Genomic DNA, 21,092 nt, shown 5'->3' with positions numbered 1-21,092 from the left:
ATTAGATTATTATTAGTTATGTTACTTCTGCAGGTTCTAACTACATTATATCCAGTTTTACATACGGGGACAGCAGATACATCTGACAGTGGAAGCGGAGAGAGATTAAAAAAACAGCAAAGTTCTAAAAAGAAAACTACTTTTGTTTTTAAGTTTTTCTCCAACCTTGGATTTTTGGAGAGACACTGGATTATTTGACCGTTTATTGAAATAAAAACGTGCGAAGTTTGGAGGTAAGACTCACTGTTTGGTGAAGTTAACGTCTCATAGACATCTGAAATGTGAATTACACACTGCTTTAGCTGTGTGTTGCATTGTAAAAGCTTCTTAAAAGTAGAGCTATCAAATAAATGTAGTTTAATAGAAAGTACAACGTTTCCCTCCAAAATGTAGTAGAATTGATATATCAAGTAGCATTATATGGAAATACTCAAGTAAAGTACAAGTACCTCACATTTGTAAGTACAGTGCTTGGGTAAATGTCCTTAGTTACTTTTCAGTACTGATCACCTGCTGGCTCTGAGTATGGTCTGCGAAAAAGCAATAATTAAATTTCTCTGACATTTCAATATGACATGTTGGCTTTAGAGCCTTTTAGTCTGGAGCAACAAACTGTGTAGGATAACTTTGGATGAAGGCTGGAAACATGGAGAAAGGGTTAGCATAGCTCTGTAAATATGTGCTAATCTGTAAAAATTCCGTTCACATTTCATGTTTTTTCCATTTTAAATCCACCTTCTGTCTAAACAGAAGCCTATGATTACCCATAATCCCTCTTATGCATAGACCTGTGTAGACATATATATATATATATATATATATATATATATATATATATATATATATATATATATCAAGAGAGGCATAATTTCAACTACAGGAAGTGAACAAACTCACTTCATTTTTAAAAAGCAAACATGAGATTGATGCTAGTCTTCTCATCTCACTATTAGAAGAAAGTTAATAGGTACATGTTCCATGCTGTTAAAATAGTATTGCAGTTTATCTGTAAAATATAAGCAAAGTGGCAGCTTTTTGACTAGAGTGACATTCACACATGCTGAAAATCATAGCAATTTGTAATGGTTCAGCCTCACCTGGGAGTGAATTCAGACTTTAAGTCTCCCCGCTAAATGAGGGCAGCAGTGATGTAGACTGAATCTCTTTGTCCTTCTCCACCGTCCTCTGGAAGGCAAACAGCCTGACTACATAGGTCGCATTCGCCTTGTTCTGTATGCATGCCACTTCACCTTGTTAGACTTTGAATAGTTGGGTATCTAGGCCAAGAACTCCTTCTTTCATTCTTGGCTTCCTTTTCTGGCAGGGTTTGAAAAGCTGTTGTGTAATCAGCACAGATGCACTGCTGCTAATTGGGAAGCAGCCGGAGGGAGCTACTTGTTTTGGACGGGAAAGCCTCAGGGGCTCTGAACGAAACAAGCACAACTTTAGACATGCTACTTTGGTCCAACAACTCAGTCTGTACATGGCATCCCTGATTTGTTTACATTGTCTCCATCTGATTCATGTCAGATGGATAAAATCCCAGGTCTTTGCCCTTTTGTGCATTCTGCAAAATGGATGAGAACATAACACAGGCAGCAAATTATTTAAATAACTCACAATTTCACAATTCAGGGAGAAGTAAAACCATCACAGGAGTCTTGTATCTGTTTGCCATTACAGGAAACAGATGAAGACAGAGATATGACTTACATCAAACATTACTTCAAGGAGGCCACCTAATGGGGAGAATGTTTGTTTACTCATTTATTCTCAGACATCTTCTCTTTGATGTTAAACCGGCCAGATTTACAGAGATGAGATAAATACACTGCCTTGAACTGTGATGACCATCCATCCATCCATCCATCCATCCATCCATCCATCCATCCATCCATTTGAATCCAAACTGTAAATGCTTAATGTTGACATCATTTTTTGATTTCTTAACACTTTGTCTTACAAAGAATCTTGTTGGATCATTTCTTGGATCTCTCATTGGTCATATGAAGAAAACAACAACTTCTAACTAATTTATATTGTTCATGTTGAAGATTTACTACTTTTCAAAAACTCCACTTAAGTAAGCAGACATGAGAAAAAAATTCAGTGATTCCTGTTTTGATAGAAGACAGAAGAACTAATTGAGTCACATCACATCAAGCTGTAGTGTCAAGGGGGAAAACAACATGTTTAACTCCTTAATAGCAAAACAAAACAAAACAAAAAAACCCCACCAACCTGAGAAATCTTGAATAGCACTGTGATACAGATACTGAAGCTCAAGAATGCAATATGAACAGGTCTATATCTTTTACACAATTTCATCAGTATCTTGTATGATATTGTGTGGGATGATATTTGTTTACATTTTATAAAATTCATAATCAGCCTAATTTATTAACCACTTGTAGAAAAATGTCAGTGTGAATATTATCTGTCCTAAAGCTGTGAAAATTGGTGATTTGTCCAAGGAAAAGCAGAGAGCTTTAATATTTCAGCACTGAGAAGTAAATTTCATCAGCTTACATACTATTAATAATATTGGGACAAAGATGAAAGTGTGAAGAAGTCATAACTTGATGAATGAAAGAAGCACAAATCTGTCATACACCAACTTTAGACTCCACACATCTCTTTCATCTGTTTATTCTATTATCGTCACTGTCTCAAAGTCAAACACCAAAGGTGTTTACGTGACTTTTGATTTCAGTGGTCCTTTGAAGCACAAAATGACAGCAAAGAATATTTACAATTGTAAAAAACAGTGTCTTGTTGAAACAGGGCTAAAAATGTTCATAAAATACATTCAAGCTTATTATAGTTCAAGCTCATTTTAATGCATATCCAGTGCAGGTTGGAAGCTTTTATAGTGAGTCACAAAAGACAAAAAGAAGTTATTTTGAGTGAGTTGTGTGTGTGTGTGTGTGTGCGTGCGTGCGTGCGTGCGTGCGTGCGTGCGTGCGTGCATATGTGTGTGTTTGTTACACATTTGTCTACAACCAGGTACACTGCTAAGGACCACAGGAAATGCAGTGAGAAGTTGTGAAGTCATTTGGATGAGCTGTTCTTGAGAAACATAAAGAGATAAACATTTACCATCATTGACTACAGTAGTGCTGGGGCTAGTCAGTGATGTAATACCATCATTAATCACATGACTGGGTTGCTATGCCATACCTTGATTAAATAATCTCTGTGTTCTTTTGAAGTTGAAGTCCAGTATTTCTCTGATTAGACATCCAACAAATAGGGCCTGCAACTGTTACTGATGAAATAACCCAGCAGTGACATGGAAGACACATGAAAATGACTGAATAAGATGTTGAAATCTCACTGAGACACTTTTATGATATTTGTAAACAAAACAATAATCTCTACACTAATTGGTAATTAATTTCATTAACTGACTTATCAAAACAAAAAAACAGTCAGTTGTGTAATCTAATGAAAAAATCATTAAGTGGACTGCAATATGCTCACAACCATGTAGAACTGTCTGTGCTGGTTTTACCCAGCAAAACTGCAGCTAGTGTGGAATTCAATGTTAGAGCTTTGATAGTGTTGGTGAAGCGTGAAGTAGCATACAGTCAAAACAAAACTGGACTGACTGACTGTACTTGAGAGGCCCAGTCAAAGCCCAGACTTAAACCCTAGAACATCTGCAGAGACCTGAAGATGGTATATTGTGATTTCTGATATTTGGACCACAAATGCACCATACACAACAGACATTTAAGTGTCAAGTGTAGACAGTGTGTGGGGATTGAGTAGTTAACTTTAGCTGCAGGAAATCTGGTTTATTTGCCCAGTTACTGAGTGAAAAAGACATGTTTGTCTTACATTTAGAGAAGTGTAGTGTTGCGTGCTCTTTGTTGGGACATATCTGTGAAGAAAATCTTACCCACAAAACAACAAACACTGACACTGATACACTAGGGCCAGGCTAGTAAATTCCTCTTTTTTTTCCCTGAAAATAACATCTCCATCGTTCTCTGAGGCTAACAAATTTTGGATATTATCAACTGTACACCATCCAAAAACTTGCCAGAAACTGAGACTGACAGGCAGTACATGTCAGAGCTTCTTCCTCTTGATGAGTGTAAAACGACATTTTTGTGAAGCTGTTCAAGCAACGCAATACAAAAACAAAAAGTTGAGAAAGCTGAAAGTAAAAATCAGACAGTTTGATAGTGTGCTGTCTTCACTGCTGTAAGATGATAAGAACATCATCATTTTCATCCCTGTGTATGTTTAGGCTCAGAAGCAGAAAGAAGAGTTAGCAAACTTACCAAAATGAAAAAAGATGTCTTCCAACAATTATTTATAACATGTTGAATTACGGTTATGTAAACAGCATGACAAAAAAGAGAAAAAAAAGTACTGTCCTATTCAAGTAGTTGGTAGTTTAAACACAGAATAGAAACTAATTCACTATGCATACTAACTTAATATCTAAAAAGTGCAGCAAACTGCATTTTGGAGTTGGAGTTATGGTTAACACATAAATGCATATTTGAAGGAACACAGTGAGCAGCTTTCTTCGGCTTGTGTTTTTGCTGTGCTGGACTTGGGTCTTTCTGTATTTGAAGTACAATGAGTAGACAGTTAACTAGATGAACATTTGTCATACTTCCTAAAAGGTCTCAGAATGGCTTATTTTAGTGCATACATTTTTATTAGCTGTGCATGCTAAGATAGGCTAAAGACTAAGATTTTGTAATAAGTGACAGGTAGAAATACTAAAATTGTCCTTATCATTTAGCTGCTTTTCTCTTGGTCTGCCATCACCTGCGCACTCTCGAAAATGTAGCCAAGGAATCTTACCAACCTCACATGAAACTCTAACTTCTCAGCTTATTTTCAGGAAGTAGCTGGAGCACCTGTGGTGGACATGAAGCTTGCGTTCATGGAGGTCATGGGAGAAATGTAATTTAACTAAGCAAAGAAAAAGAATTCAGCAAATCCCTAAGCATGTCATTAATAAGGGTTTGGAAGACCACAGGAGCACTGGTCAGGCCGAAAGGCGTGATCAGGTAGTTAAATTTACCAGGTGGGATGTTGAAAACAGTCTTCCTCTCTTATCCAGTCCAGATGGCAGGTATTCCACAGGTCCAGCCTGCTTAAAATGGTTCAGTCCAGAAAAGTCAGAAAAGGGGCCTGATATTCAAATCAGACGTTCAAAAAAGGAGCCTGATATTGACACCTCAACATAGAGGTGAAGGGAAGTATCCCTCTTTCTGACAAAGAAACCAGCTCCAATCAGAGAAGACTGTCCACTGATTCCTGCAATGATCTTTCTTGCAGGTCAGTCAATGTGGGGATTGTGCTGCTGTAACCAAGAGTGACCTAGAGTCAAAGGAGTTTGAGATGAAGAGATTATGAAAAACTATGTTCACATTGGTTACTAGAGGACATGAGAATACAGTAAGGGGTTCACTTTGGTGCGTAACTTGAGCCAAGAGTTTACCATCAAGAGTGTTCACTTTCACGAACCATTCAAGGCTTGACAGACATGTCATCCTGGGAAACCAGATCTGAATCAAGGAAATTCTGCTCAACACTGGAGTCCAAGGCTACCAAAGGCAAAGACAGCTTTTAGTGAAAAAGAGTTGCTTAGGTGCACAAGTTCACACCCGAACCTACAACTCATGTCTCTGTGCCTGCTCCAGGCAATCCTTTGGTTCCAGTGGCTGCTTTTTATATGTTTTTTACACAGATTTACACAGGATTGCTCAATTTGTGCATGGACCTAATTTAAACATTGTTAAAACATCATACTTCCAATTTTGTCATTTATTCAGCTTAAAATATCACAACAAGAGTGCCCATGTCCATGGACACACATACACAGATACATGAACACAATGGGTAGTTTTCCTTATGCTAATATGTCTCCTTGCTTCTTGCAGTTGCGTCTCTTCCTCATGTCTTTGCTCCTGTAATCAAGGATGTGGGAGGGAGTTACAAGGAAAATATATGAGGAAACCCCTGTGTTTCCTCATGCAAAAGTATTCCAGAAGCTTCCTCTCTCCTTGTCTCCTTGAGGTGCATTTAAGGGATTGGAAGATCCTTCATGATGGAGCTGGGGAAACGATTTCTGGTTCAGGAAAAGAGAGGGGACGTGAGGAAGCATACGAGGTGCAAATAAAAAGTTCAAAGTTTGTTCCTGTTGCACAGGAATGAGTGCAGCACGGTCCTGCGCTTGCAACAGGTGCAAGGTGATTTCACCTGCAGAAGCTGTACCTTGTAGCCATTACCAGGCCCAAGATGACATACGTTCATGTTGCAGAGCAGAATGGGCGACCAGAATTGAATCTACAGCAACCCAAAAATACCAGACAACAGTCTTTGCACTCTCCAAGACAGATGAAGGCACATCTACTCAGTGCTTGTTGTTTCCTTTGACATTCACAATGTTGTACATTGTAAATTCACTCCCCCCAATGTCTCTGTAAACATCCTGAACTGTGCCACCGTTGTAATCAAGTGCTCCATCATGACCACCTACCAGCTCACAGCACATTTTAAACTTGCACGTATTTTGGCTACAGCAACACAAATGTTGCTCGACACCTGTCTCACTCACCAGACCTGGTTTCCTGTGACTTCTTCCTCCTCCTCCTCCCCAACATCAAATTCCATTTTTTTCAATTCAATTTAGTTTTATTTATATAACACCAATTCACAACATATGTCATCTCATAGCACCTCACATAGTAAGGTAAACCCTTTTAAAATTTTAAACAAGGAACAGAGAACAACAATCTGAAGTTACCTTCAGATTTGAGAGGAGAGAGAGGAGAGTAGAAGAGAGGAGCCCAGTGCATCATGGCCTTTATGTCCTTCAGACATCCCTGGAGTTTGGAGTTTTCCTAACCCAGAACCCTGTGGAACTCCATAACTAATGCTAGTGTGGGTGGAAGAATCATCATTAACATGAACAAACTGGAATCTATCTGATAAATATGATTTACAGATGGAGCTTGATGAGTTTACAGAACACTTTCAGGGAGCATCCAAATATGGCAGGAGTACTGGAGTGGTGTATCTATGAACAAAGTCAGTACTTCAAAGGGAATTGAAATCAGATCTACATTAAATACAGTTGCTTTTTGTAGGGGACCTTGCAGAATTTTTGGCTTGCACCTTCTAGCATAATAAAAAGCACTGATGGAGACAGACCAGGAACCACAGAAGAACAGGTAAAAGATCGAACACAGAAAACATTGGGATCATGATGAGAGCCTGACAAAAATTAAAATAAGTAAAGTACAAGTACCCAAGAATTGTATTTAAGTATAATACTTGAGTAAGTTTATTTACTAGTTACATTACACCACTATATGTTGTTATTTTTAATGAAAACCCTTTATCTTTTTTCACACTATACAACACTGTGGTATAATTTAGACCAAGGTGCAAACTAAAGCTAATACTGTTCATTGCACTAGTTTCTATTTATGATTATTACCTCAAAACATTGACCTCTGCACCTCCTCCCAGAAGAGATTGGCATTGTTGGACAACATACATTTCCTCCTATTTTAACATGACTCCTATCCGTTCTCACACTTCACAGGCCCTGGAGGAAAATGTCTCCAGAGAATGCATTGTGCCAGCAGCTATTTTTGACTTCATCTATCTCTACAGTCTTTGGCTGATGATGAATTATTCCACCTTGAATATGAGGAATCTTAGATCCGGATGAAGAAATTATCGGTGGTGAAATGCCATCAGCACTCAGTTCCACACTGTGTATTTTTACTTCTCTGCTGTAAATGAGTCTTGTGGGAAATATGAGTGTCGGCCAAACCATGTCATCAGATAAACCACTTGCTGTTGCTTCAATTAACACTATATGAAATTGGTTGTCCTATTTAGTGGCCAAAAGGTGTCATCTGTCCATTGACTGTCCATACATTTGGTTTGGATGGATCAATATATGATTAAATATTTAGATAAATATCAGATATCTAGTAATCTGATATACTGAATGTTGCTGCCTGACCACAGCTGCATAGGAAGGAATTCTGTTTTTTGTGTCTGAACAGTTTATTCACTTATTATATGTTACTGTCTTTGGTAACGTTTTAAAGAACTTGTGTAAAAATGCACTTGAAATCAAAGTGTGTGTTTTAATGGTAATCTCATGGTGGCACACAGTGGTTATCATTTTTTGGAAACAAAAAATTAAATAAAGCAAAAATGAAAAAACATAAACAAATGCTGAATATGTGCAAAATTATTTCAAAATGAGACTGTCAGCATTGGCTTTCAACAATCCCTCGTTGTTCAAACCCCTAATGTTTGCTCTCAGTTTCCTCTGTGTCTGCTCATATCGGTTAACATGCACTTTTGAACCCTGCTAGAGATGCTGAGTGCTGGTCTCTGCTGACTGTTCACTGTGACTGAAACCAGAGCATCTACAATAATGGCATCATTGATCACTGGCCATCTTTTCTGTCGCTGCCTTCAAAGCTTCCACCACCATGAGAAATATTTCTACAACAGAAAAGCAATCTCACTCTTAGTGAGAGGCTTGATTTGCCCTCCCTATTACCCTCTAAGGCCTGATGTGCTTTTAGACTGCCTCAGTCTTCCTCTGACCTTCAGGCAAAGATAACTCTGTTTTCTCACTGAAGGGTTTCTGTCTCCTGTAGCAGCTGCTTTGCCTGCTAATTAAAAGAAGCATCAACTCACTCTTCTACATGAAGAACGACTTTACAGTGCAGTGGTGAATCACTATTTATTTTTACATTTCATGACGTATGGATGACATACTTTCTACATATCAATGGATATTAGTCCTGAGAGATTCCTGAACATAAAAACTCCTCCTGATGGGTTTGACTCTTATTTTGTTGTCCCAAAGCTTAGGAATGGCCTTCCTATTTCAGTTCTCTTTTAGTTTTTAGTCATCCTCCATTGACATTTAAAAAATATCAGGACAGACATATTTTTATTGTCTTTTATTTGCTCTTTGTGGTCTTTCAGTATTTTAAGTAATTCAGTTGATCTGACGTGTTGTCCTGTTTATCTTGTTTTTTTAGTCTTTTATGTCTGCTGATTGTACAGATTTTATCCTGTTAATCGTTGCTTTTTTTTTTTTTTTTGCATTTTTTATGTTGCTTGTGTAATTACAGCCAGGTCCATACATATTTGGAGGTTGACACAATTTTCAGCATTTTGGCTCTGTACACCACCACAATGGGTTTGAAAAGAAATCAAATCGTCACTTTTAACATTTGATTGCAAATCTTTTGTAGTAGTATGCATCATGTAAAGGCTGCATTTATCTCTTACTTCCTGTTTTTATACATATATACTAGTAATGTTTAGCTAATTGCTTGACCAAAAGCAAAATACCACCCTGCATATCTTACTTCTTAAAAGCAAAATTATAATTACTTGTGATATTGTGATAGATGTAGGGGTTTTGGGCACACTGCCACATGAAACAGTATTTAGATTATTAATAATGTTTGCAGTATTGTTTATAGTGCTTTCATATTAATATCTGTTGAAGGAATTTGATCACTGACTCCTTAGTGAACCTATAATGATGGTCCATTTGAGTGTACTGTGCTTTTAAATTTACTGTAGTTCCGCCTTGAACTGTGTAGACCAATCAGCGGCTCTGACACACAACCCTCTCTGAGTTCTACACCAATCAGCGCTCTCCTTTCAACACCAGTCGAGCAGCCCAGTTATAGCAGGCTGGTTGGTCTAGCTCGCCCCCCAGTCTACCACCAGCGCAACAAGCCTGTCAACCGTGCTGCTCACACGGTCTGTGTACACAGAAAATGCCCGGAAAGTGACTTCCAGAGGACGGCAGGACTGCCCGGACACAGGCTCTGGATTGGGTGGAGGTTCTCTGACCGCCTAACCCGGGTCTCCTGCGCCGTCTCCGCAGCAGTAGGTAGGTTTTTGGCGCTGTGGTGTTGTTGTAATGTCCCTCTGCCTCCTGTCCTTCCCTTCAGCTCAGGAACTGCGACAATTAAACTCACATTTTTGGCAGTTTGGACTTTAATAACCGTTAAACGTCGTAATCTTGGCTGTAAACACAGCTACTATTCCTGTTAAATTGAGGTTACATAATTGCTGGTGTTTGGTATGGTAGCTATCAGAGCTGGAAAAAATGACCCTGGCTGATACAGTCACATACAAATTAGAATAGCTTTATTGTCATCATACATGGCATGACAAAAATTCAGTTCAGGTCCAATAAATACATGTAGCCGGGCTGTGTGTTGACAGAAGCCCGCTATGTGCCGCCGTAGGGCAAACTGTCACGGAACTGCATCACAAATCTGCCCCGTTATCGACAAGCGTAGGTCGGTTCCACACCTTGAAGAGTACCGAAGACATTTTACGAATCTTAAGCCACTCGACATGCGGTTGGGTCACCAGGCTGCACGTATTTCAGTTAAATTCAACTTAAAACATTTCCTTGGTGCATAATTACTGTCCGTTTCTGTTGTAAACAGACAGAGCTGGATGCTGTAACGAACACAAAGTTCATACTTGATTTATGTTTCTAACCTTAGCGGTTCAGTACTAACTATCAGGAGACCCGAACATGAACGAACCCTAACGTTGACCATGTCTGAACTATGCTCCTTTGCTGATGACATCATTTAACTGATCTATTTTCACAGTTTGGTTTTGAGGTCACCTATAAACAGATAATGAATGTGTCGGGAGTTACATGCGAGTGTTTTGGCCTGTGAGTGCAGCCAAGGTTGGAAAAGATGATCCTGCCTGAGGTAATCATATTGGTCATGCTCATGCAAAGTAGCCTGCCCCTTATATTAAGATGTAGTTCTATTGGTGACATGTTATAATTCCACACATAGGGAAAACACACTTCTTGCTTGATGCATTTTACCCTATTGTGGACCAGAGGTCTAAAATTACTGGATAATGACACTTTACTTTTTCATCATGCTCAGACAGTAGTGTTGTTGTTTACCCGTGGTACCTCCCAGATTACTGAATTTAATTATCTGTTACCTTTGACAACTTATGTTCCCTTCACCGCTTATTGTACATTTTAGACTAGCAATAAAATATAGGAAATATCTACCACACATCAGGAAAATGTTTCAATGGTTAAAACAAATAGTTCCAGTTGTGGCCTGCAGGCTTAGAAAAGAAAATGTTTCTAAAAAAATACTTTGTAGCAGTCCTAGAAGGCTGAGAAAACAGTATCCAGTGGCCATAAAGGGGCGTTGTGTACCAGTGTCTTAGTAGCCAGGGGCACATCTGCTGTGTGCAGGTGGTCCAGGGAGGCGGGGGGGAGCTGAACACTTAAGTCTAGCTGAATTCAGAGTATTTCTCAGTGCTGGCCGCTCTCAGTTTGTCGGCCGCCACAGCTGCAGAGCGGGATCAGTTGGAGTCCAGCTCACTTATACTCTCATTTCCGTGTCTGAAAAGAACACCCACTGCCGCATCACAATTATTACATTCAGTCAAGCAGCTGTCTGACCATTGAGCCCAGCCAGGGTTTCAACTTCAGAGCAGGGTCCATATTTATGAAGTTCCTCCAAAGAGTGCCTGCTGCTCTGGGACTTACCCATGTGGGGGTCCATATTCGTCAGAATTGTAGTGCTGGTAGCCAGAGATGTCACTAGATCTACTTCACTGCTTGTTCCTACTGTGAAACATTTGACTGATGTATCACAGTTTGTTGACTCATTGCGGTTATCAGTGACAGAACCTGTCTGTGTTATTGTCTGCAGCTTACAAAGTTAAAATCTTGCAATTCATGATTTTATTTTCCATTTTTTATGCTTCTTAAAACACTGTAGCGGGACAATTCAAATCACATTAGGACACAGAAACCATGGCTGTTGATGAGAAGTGGTCAGTAACAGTTGAGCTCAGAACCAGCAAGTTTGGTGACCACCCACATATTAGTCAGGTTTCCCTGGTGACCTAGTCAAAGGCTTTTTATTGTGGGACAGTGTACATGGAATGTGACTGCATGCAAGTAACTCAAAGATTGAGGCATATGTTTCTATTTTAGATCCAAATATATTCAGATAGTAGTGAACAGAAAAGCAGCAAGATTTTGGTGTGCCTAGCCAGAAAATGCTTGCCATTACTTTAAGAATTACATTAAAGGTTAATGGATCTTAAGTTTTTTCATCATGTCATTTCCTGTTGATGCAGTAGTCAATGAGATCAGTAATTGAGCCACTACTGTTAAGCCAGCCAATTTCCTGTAAAGTAGAAGGACTGGCAACATGATGAAATGCTGAACTGTGTTGAAACATGTAGAAATCTAAAACATGGCATGTCACACTAACTGAAATGATTAATAGATTGGTAAATTGGCAGAAAATGCTCAGCTATTTTGATAATTGATGGACTCATGTCTTTGTCAAGGCAAAAGGGCAAAACATTCTGCGATTCCAACCTTTCTAGCATGAGGATTTGTTGTTTTTACAATGTGACACAATTGAAAGGTGACATCCTTCATACTCACTGTATTGTCCATTAGACAATGCAGTCAAATTAGGTGTAATTACAACAGGTATGCAGTGTAGAGGCTCAATATTGTTCTGAAAAATTACTCCTGTTTTTCTCTCTGTCAAAGGGATATACCACCAAAAGCTGAGTTTAACAGTTTCTGACCACTGTCCACAGGCTTACACAGCGTTCAATATTTGGAATATATCTTCCCTGTCTTCCACACAGCCACTGGTTTGCATTTATCATTGGCTCGAGACTTGTTTGGTTCAGATAATCTATTATGGTGAATTTATGGTGAATACAGCATTATATCTGCTAATCTTTTCTCTACATTTTTGCTCAGTGGTGATTTAATGCTAATCATATAAAATAGTCTGCACTTACATCTGCCTGACCACTCAACAATAACGTCTTCTACAGCAGCACAAACAGATGATGTTCACTGTGATGTATTACCAGACTCAAGCAAACTGCACGTCCCAGAAGCTGCTTGTCACAGTGCAGGGAAATAAACAGAACTCACCACTTGCCTGCATGACTGGAAAGCGCAATTCAGCATGATTTAAAAATAATCAGCAGCGAAGTTTGTAAGATGTGTTGTTAACACAGTAGGCTAAAAACATACAAAACATTAGTGTGGTCCTGGAAGATTCAGAATCAAAACAGTCTCCAGAGCAACCCTCTTACACTGACGGCTCTGACAGCCCAGATTGTGTCTTGCTGCCTTACAAATTGTATTCATACTAGTGGCATGAGCTTCCCACTCATTACACAACCTCCCTTCAAACACACACACACACACACACACACACACACACACACACACACACACAGACACTCACACTCACACTCACACTCACACACACACACACACACACACACACACACACACACACACACACACACACACATCCAGTGGACACACTGTCTAGTCACCAGCAGAGCAGATTTACTCCTCAGCCAGTCACTTTACTGATTGGTGATTTGTCTCTCATTGTTTATAACCCCTGCATTGTGGTGGTGAGTTTACATGTGCAGTGTTGTCAGCTGCACCATGAACGTAAGGTTGATTTACCTGGGCTCTGCATCACTTTGACAGAGGATATTGATATTGACTCCTGTAAAATGCGCAGAGGCAGTAGCATATGCAGATGCATGCAAGCAGAACTGCTGTGATATGAAGTGTGAATACTTCCTGTGCAAACTGTATGCAAGACACTGGCTCACAATGGAGGAAGCTGGATGGTTTGACTGAGACAGTGTGGTTGTATACCGCACATCCTTAAACTTGACTGTCAAAAGGAAGTCATGAATACATGCTTCAGTCTCTAGAGCCATCACATTCGCTCAAATCTAGAATTAATTTGAGCTGCACATGGTTGATAAATGTATGGAAACCCAGCATAATGTGTCTTAGTTAGGCTTCGGTGCTTCTTGTCTAGATTTTGCAAGTGTGTGAAATTCTTCTGGAGTGCTGAGCAGCATTCTCCCAAAAGAAATTCTCTCATGTTGTGTTTTGATGATGGTGGTGGAGAGCGCTGTCAAATGCATTGCTCCATCGTGTTCAGTTGGGTTGAGATCTGATCTGACAGCATATGTTTCATTCATTCATCATTTTCATCAAACTGTTCAGTAAGCGCAAATGTCTGTGGAATCATCTGCACTGGTTACACACATACACTGCAGCCCTGTGGTTATCTAGGCACTGCCCAGAGGAGCTGTATGTGAGATAATGCAAAAGTCAGAATCAGTTGGACCGGAAATTAAACAAACTTCCCGCCGGTCGTTCACTAGTACAGAATGCATGTAATGTTTGATTATGCCCATGTGTGAATAGAGCAGGACATTGTCCAGAGAATTCACAGCAGTGGTATTTGAGATCATCTGTGGGTAAGGACTGACTGTGAAATCATCAGCCCAATTCAAGGAATGGCAACAACCCAGTTGTTTACGATCCTGCACTCTCTTCCCAGATGATCCCATTCATTATTGTGCAATCTGTTGCAAAGACAGGTCTTGTTGATACTTAAAGCAGTGATATACACCCCCCAAATAATTAGGAATGTCCATCATGTGTTAATGTGACTGTCACAGCGCACACACCACTACCCACTATGACCTCAGTTACCATTTGAGAATATGTGTAAAATCATCAACTAGTTTGTGAATTCTTAGTCTTTTAGATCCTTATTTCTGGCACAGGTTAAACCAACACAAATATATCAACAGTTGGTGGGAAGCCTGAAAAACAAGATCAAGGTAATAGCTGGATTAAAGCATTCCCACGTTGATTTTTCTCCAGCCTGGACTATGCATATCCACATAAACCAGCTCCAGTGTTCTGTTTCAAAACTGCCCCTTGACAGGAAGATAGATCAACCAGTCAACTTGTTGGATTTTCAGACCCCACAAAGTGTTATTGTGATGTGAACCCCGGCTGCTCTTGAGCCCCAGTTACCTACAGTTACTTAAAACTTAGGGATCTTCTTCATTTTTTATTGACACCTTCAATATATGGTTGGTCAGAACATGCCACAATGACGTTTAACGTATTTTTATTCTTTTTTTGTGTTTGTGTTTTTTCATATATTGATTGACAGCTGTAACAAATAAACAGCTGTACCTTTTCTCCCTTCCAGGCCCTTGCAGTGTGATTTTCACTGCATATGTAACAACAATGCAAGCTGCTAGCTAGCATCTATGTTCTGTTTTGGTTGAGGAACCCTTAACACTTTCCATTAGACACACTTGTGGGATTTAGTTAAATGAGCATTGAGCATTGTAAGCCGAACTCGAGTGACTAATTTTAACAATGGAAACATACTTCTTTTTTTTTTTTTCAAACATCAGTGGTACCAACTACAGCTCCCGTGCATCTTTCACTTTGTAAATGCTCTAGCAAAATCTTCTACATTCAGTAACTTTTTTTATAAATTTGTGTGAAATTGTCCTCTACAGGTTTGAATAACTAGTGCCAGCAGCTACTCCCCTGAGACATTTACTCCTGAGCTGCTTGTGTATTCTCACCCCACTCTGATAGTTTTGCAGCCTTTTTAAATAAATACTGTCCTTGTCAGAAGTCAAAGCAGGGCAGTTTGTTTCACGTTTGGTATCATTCTGAACAAGGTAGCCTAATGCTTTAGCAAATTGCTCTTAAGCAACCACTCCCTCTGTTATTTTTTTATTCCTTTGCTTGTGATTTCATGGGTGTGTGTGTGTGATCTTTTATGTGGAAAAAAGGATTCAGGCATAACATTACTTTCAACACACCTCATTAATTTGGTGCGAACATTTAGGCTGACTGCGAATATAATACAACTCAAGACAAATATTTTGCCGTCGCTACAGGCCCAGTGATTAAACAAACATTTAAGGAGATGGGTTTTGCCAGGGGTGCTTCTCCTGTTTCAAGAAATGTCAGATTGCCTCATCTTTAATTCCATTCTGAATACGCAAAAAGGTCCCTGCAGGTCATAAATAGTGTGACAGGTGTGTAAGCAAATTAAATCCCCCAGGAACCCAAGGTTGACTCAAGGTTTGTACAAATAATGGGGGAGTAGGACGACTGTGTTTGCCTTCATCCTCAGTTTATTTGCACTGTAATCCCTGGAGATAATGCCTGGATGCAGGGGTACAGTAGCCATGCATTAAGAATCTGAAATGCTGCTGAATTAGTTTGCACACACTCCATCATGAATTTACTTCAGTTAGAATGTGACTGTCTTGCCTGATGAGAACATTTTGTCTATCAGTCGTATGGTCTAGCTTGAGGTAGATTGGGTTTGTTCATAAGATCTGATTTATGACAGAGCCTGAGGGCCAGAGGTCGTGGACAGGGAAACGGCCATGGTCCTGCTGACTGATCCTGCAGTTGTGTGGAAGTTCAGGAATGTGCCAGATCACAGATCTGATTTGGATGAGAATGGGGCATTTTTCAGTGACAAGATGACAGTTTGAGACCAGAGCTGCACAAACACAACCACAGAGTGCTGACTTCTGTCTCTCTGTAGCATGTTAAAGTGGGATTGTAAATATGGATAACAGCATTGTGTGTCACAAGATTTTAAAAGTTCATTTTTGGATTTGAAGCACTTCTAATTTTATGTGACATTCAAGAGCCCGACATATACTGGATTGCAGATCTTTCGGCAAAAAGATAATTGCCATTCCTTCCATTGTAACTGATGGTAACAGTATAATTTGAGCTAAAACAACTACACTAAAACATCAATCTCTTTGATTTTCCAGGTGAAAAAGAAGGGCACAGTGTTAAATTCACATTGGCCAATTTACTGTGTCATAGCGAAAGCAATTTATTTATCAGATGTTGTTACCATCCTTCCTTCTGTTCATCCTGCTTTGCTTTCTGATGCACCAAGATCAGCGCTGCAGTTGACAAGTCATGAATGTCTCAGCTGTGCAGTGTGTACGTAAAGAATGGAAAGAAGTTTATGGGAGAAGAGCATTTGGATTAACTAATTGCCAGATCAAAAGTTAGCTTTGAGGGGCTCGTTGAACCAAAATACAAGCAGCTCTACTGTTCCTGCTGCTGCCATGATGGCCGATTCCCTGGCAATGGCTGCGTTTGGTAACTTGCTTGTTTTGAGTCTTCAACGATGGATTGTGAGTTTTTTATATGAACTGTGGCAGGGCACCGTCTGAAGTGTTGTTTCGAGAGGGTAGGGTGTATGGTGGCTCCACAAGCTCTGAAAGACAGTGAAAAACTGTATTCTGTACATTCATGTCAGAAAATATAGTGTCAAATAGCTGTCAATTAGTTGAACCACCAGGGACGCACCAACTGTTAAACACTGTCATGACCTGAGGGGGCAGTTCCTCTCAAGATTTTCCATGTTGGCAAGCAGAGAACATCTTAGGCATTTAGCTAGCAGCAAGCCACCATGACAAAGACTTCTGTGATGCTTAATGGCCTCTGCACAGTGCCTGTGTGTTTAAGACAAGTGGGTATCTACTAAGACAGTGCTTCTGTATCCTAGTGATATATGCAGGGCTTCAGACTAACTTTTTCACTGGTAGTACTGGTCCAATTAACTTTCTCATTTGGTCGCACCTCCTACCTTGTCTCAGGCAAAACATATCTCTTATTGAACATCTTCTTATTGATAGATACTACAATTTATCAATGTTCCCTAAATGCCCCACATTGCAGGCTGTGGTAGCTGCTGCTAGGTGGCTGCAGTGCTACAGATGTGTGACCAAAAATTGTTTTGAAAAGAGTTCAACTATGGCATTATAATGTTTGTCCCAGATGAAACTGAGTAATTTTTTTCTACATGCACTCTTTTCTATGTGCAGTGCATGTAGGTGTGTATATGTAACAGATGATATATGTGTCCACTGACTTGAACAGTATTATCAGCACGAGACACATGTCCACTGTTATCAATTAAGTGAGTATTGATTGATAATGCTGCCCATTATTGAGTGAGAAAATTATTCAAAATCTTCCTCCCTAGCATCCTACCACAAATAAAGAGAAGATTGGACTTATGCCAATACCAGTAAGTTACAAAATGTCTTGATTGGGGACATCCCAAAATAAAACCACATGATTTCTAGAGAGTCAACAAACTGACTGTGTTCATCTGCAGAAAGTTTTTGACAGATTGCCTATGCCACATGCAGTGATCATTCATATACTAATCACTGGAACATTTAATCGAAGAAACCTTTTAACCTGGCTGTTGTTCTTATCAAGCTATTATCGTCAGGGCAGAAAAATGAGGGAAAAATGAGTGGAAATCCTGGTTTCCTGCTCTTACATTCTGCTTTCTCTGCTGTCACAGACCTCTCACATCAGGGCTTCATGAGGTGCAGTCACCTTCGTTATTAAGTGCTTGATGTGGTTTGGTTTCACCGTTACTCCGTGGAGAGTAGCCTCAACCTCCGCTGCTTCTCCTAACAGATCAATGGGAAAAATATCCTGCAAGGAGGATGAAATATCAGTAACAGGAGAGAAGAGCGTCAATTAATTTAACACAAACACATATCAGCCCCGGTGTGAGGTGTAACGTGACACTGCTGTGAATCTCAACAGCAGTTTATCAGTCAGGCCGTCAAAGCACTTTACCTTTGAGGGGATTTTTTTTTCCTTTTCTGGTTTTGGCTGGTTTGTCAGTCATGCTATCCAAAATGTTGAAGACTGAAATACACAGAATGACCCAAATGAAACAGCTTCTTGCAGTGTCCTTAGTATTTAAGGTCCAGTGCAATGTTTGACAGTATTTTGTTTTTTGCATAAATGTATGTTATATTTAGGGTCAGATGTTTGCAGCTGCGCATGTACAATCCTATAACAGACAATTATGTATTTACCTAATGTTTAAGTAGTGATTGATTAAATAGCAAAAAGTATTGAAAAACTCTTAGGCCTTGATCTATTTTTTCTTCCTACATATTCCTTGATAATATAGTTCTTGTTTTATGCAGATTTCTTCCAATCCTAGACTGGTTTACTCAAGGCAAAATTGTTGCACTTCTTGTGAACCTTGAAACCCACCAGCAGGTTGTAAAGATGTTTTTTTTTAAAATGGACAAAATTACACCATTTGTCATAAAGAATAGGTAACAGGAATCAACAGATTTTTAACTTTCCAACTGTCTTTCAGCTAGTCATTGTGAAACAGAAAATCAAAGAAACTCTTTTTTTGTCATACTGTCATATGCATTTTATGTCAAACTGTACAAAAGAGATTTGAGTTCCCACCACCTCTAATCATAGTTGTGCTGTGTCTGTAGAGGATCAGGACCCAAAATAAGCCCACAGTGAGAAAAAATGGGACGGAAGCACAAACATCCCAGGAAACTGCTTGGGGTTCAGAGCGTTCAGAAATAAGGTGTTTTATTATTTTTTGTTTAGTTTTTCTTCTATCACTATAAAAAAGCATGGGTATTAGCACTTGTATCGAATCTGAAAAGACACCCAGGTTAGAATCAGAATCAAAGACTAGTGACTCCATTGTGCACCAACCTTAAACAAATCATTCAGGGAGAATTTGTCTAAAGAAGCATAAATAACACTATCTCCAATGACACTAGCTGTTAACCCTGACAAATTTTTATCAAGGTCTTTGGAATCTGTGCAAAATAAGGCAGGTCATATAGGTTCCGCTTAAAATTAACAACTATTCAATGCATTATTTCTTGGAGCATACTCACTGTACTTTTAGGGCTTAGGACTTTCACACAGTAACAGATGTGGTTTAATTTTGCTATTATTAAAATGAAGGGATAAACATTATATGTCCTGAAATCTAATGAGAAAGTGAGACATTCACAAGTTTGAGCGAATATAGATTTAATAATTCAGAAGTTATCACTGATTTTAATACATCTTTACTGTCCTTACATGTTATGTAAAGCACTAAAGTTAATAATTGTATGAGCAGTTCTGTCTAGTTTACCTTGACTGACCTGTGGGCAATAGCATCTCAGTCATCCCTGAATCATCCATTGTTATCCATTGTTACTCATTTCCACCCCTTTTCTTCTCACCTCACATCTCTCCATTTCTCAGTGTTGACTGCCATGTTTCTTTTCACTGAAACTCAGTTGTGCTCTGATTGAATGATCTGTCTGTAACATTCTATGTAGCTGCTGTTTTGGTGAGGTCTTCTTGAAAACAGGATGTTAAGTCTCAGTGAGACTTGCCAGGATTGATTGATCATATCTAACTTTAAAAGTGGATCTGTAGATGGACTTTCCCTTTAAGTGCCGTTGCGGCAGCCTTGGGGAAAAGGCAGGGCCCTTTTGTACACCCACTAATAGACTAAAGGTGTTGGCAGCCTTGCATGCTTTGTGATTTGCCCCTCCCTGTAACACTGAATCACCAAGGAGAAGACACAGAGATGTGAGATTTGTGGGTGGGCTATAAAGAAATGACAAAGACTGATGACAAGAAAGCAAAGAAATACACAATGTCACATGCTGCACTGTAAGACCTTTTCTACAGTATTTTCTACATTCCTTGGGCACAGAACAGAGCCTTTATCTGCAGCTTAGTCTTGCATGAGCTCCTTCTCACAGGGAGGCTAATACAAGGAATTAGCTGTAATTTTTCTGTTGTGAAACGCTCCTTTCTTGTATAACTACGAGTTAACAGTTGAGGATGTTTGCTTAAAAGCAACAACAGCCACTTGGCTCATTAAGCATGAGCAACCCACTGAGAAGAAGTTGGCAACATGGTGTCGGAGGGGAAACAGATGGTAGAGTGATGCATTGGCTTGGCCTGGTCTACCCCCAACCTGGCTAAATAGATATCAATGCAGTGCACAATATACGGACCTGTTTTCACAATGACACAAGTAGTATTGTTGATATTGGCCAAAATATGATATATCAGCTTTGGACCAAAATGGACATTGACAAGCAGAGATGGTTGTCAGGTTAAATGTCTATACTTTTGTTTGAAAATGTTACAAAAAAATAAATATGGCATGTTTTACCTGGTAAGTGGAAGTATTTTTTTAATTTTTGTTTCTCACAGTATGTAAACAATTGAAAAGCATTGTGTCTGTACCTGCCAGTGGGCCATCCCGACAAGGGTAGGCATAAGGATATATTCATTCCACCACAGGAGAGACTTGATGTTC

The 21,092-nt window shown here is 39.4% G+C and overlaps 1 protein-coding gene across 2 annotated transcripts in view; it reads left to right on the top strand.

Annotated features, from left to right (window-relative positions):
- Nucleotides 1-9,717: 9,717 nt before the first annotated feature.
- The window catches only part of tpst1 (tyrosylprotein sulfotransferase 1), a 53,612-nt gene continuing 42,237 nt past the window's right edge, over nt 9,718-21,092 (top strand). Inside the window, exon 1 of one of the 2 annotated variants that reach the window (XM_023289324.3) lies at nt 9,718-9,922. The gene's annotated coding sequence lies outside the window, so the exon portion shown is untranslated. The remainder of the gene's footprint in view (nt 9,923-21,092) is intronic. The other variant, XM_023289325.3, reaches the window with a different exon arrangement.

The sequence above is a fragment of the Amphiprion ocellaris genome, chromosome 7 (assembly GCF_022539595.1).
Source record: "Amphiprion ocellaris isolate individual 3 ecotype Okinawa chromosome 7, ASM2253959v1, whole genome shotgun sequence".
In the NCBI taxonomy this organism is placed as follows: domain Eukaryota; kingdom Metazoa; phylum Chordata; class Actinopteri; family Pomacentridae; genus Amphiprion; species Amphiprion ocellaris.
Note: the sequence above shows the minus strand (reverse complement) of the source record. Positions and strands in the feature narration are given on the sequence as shown.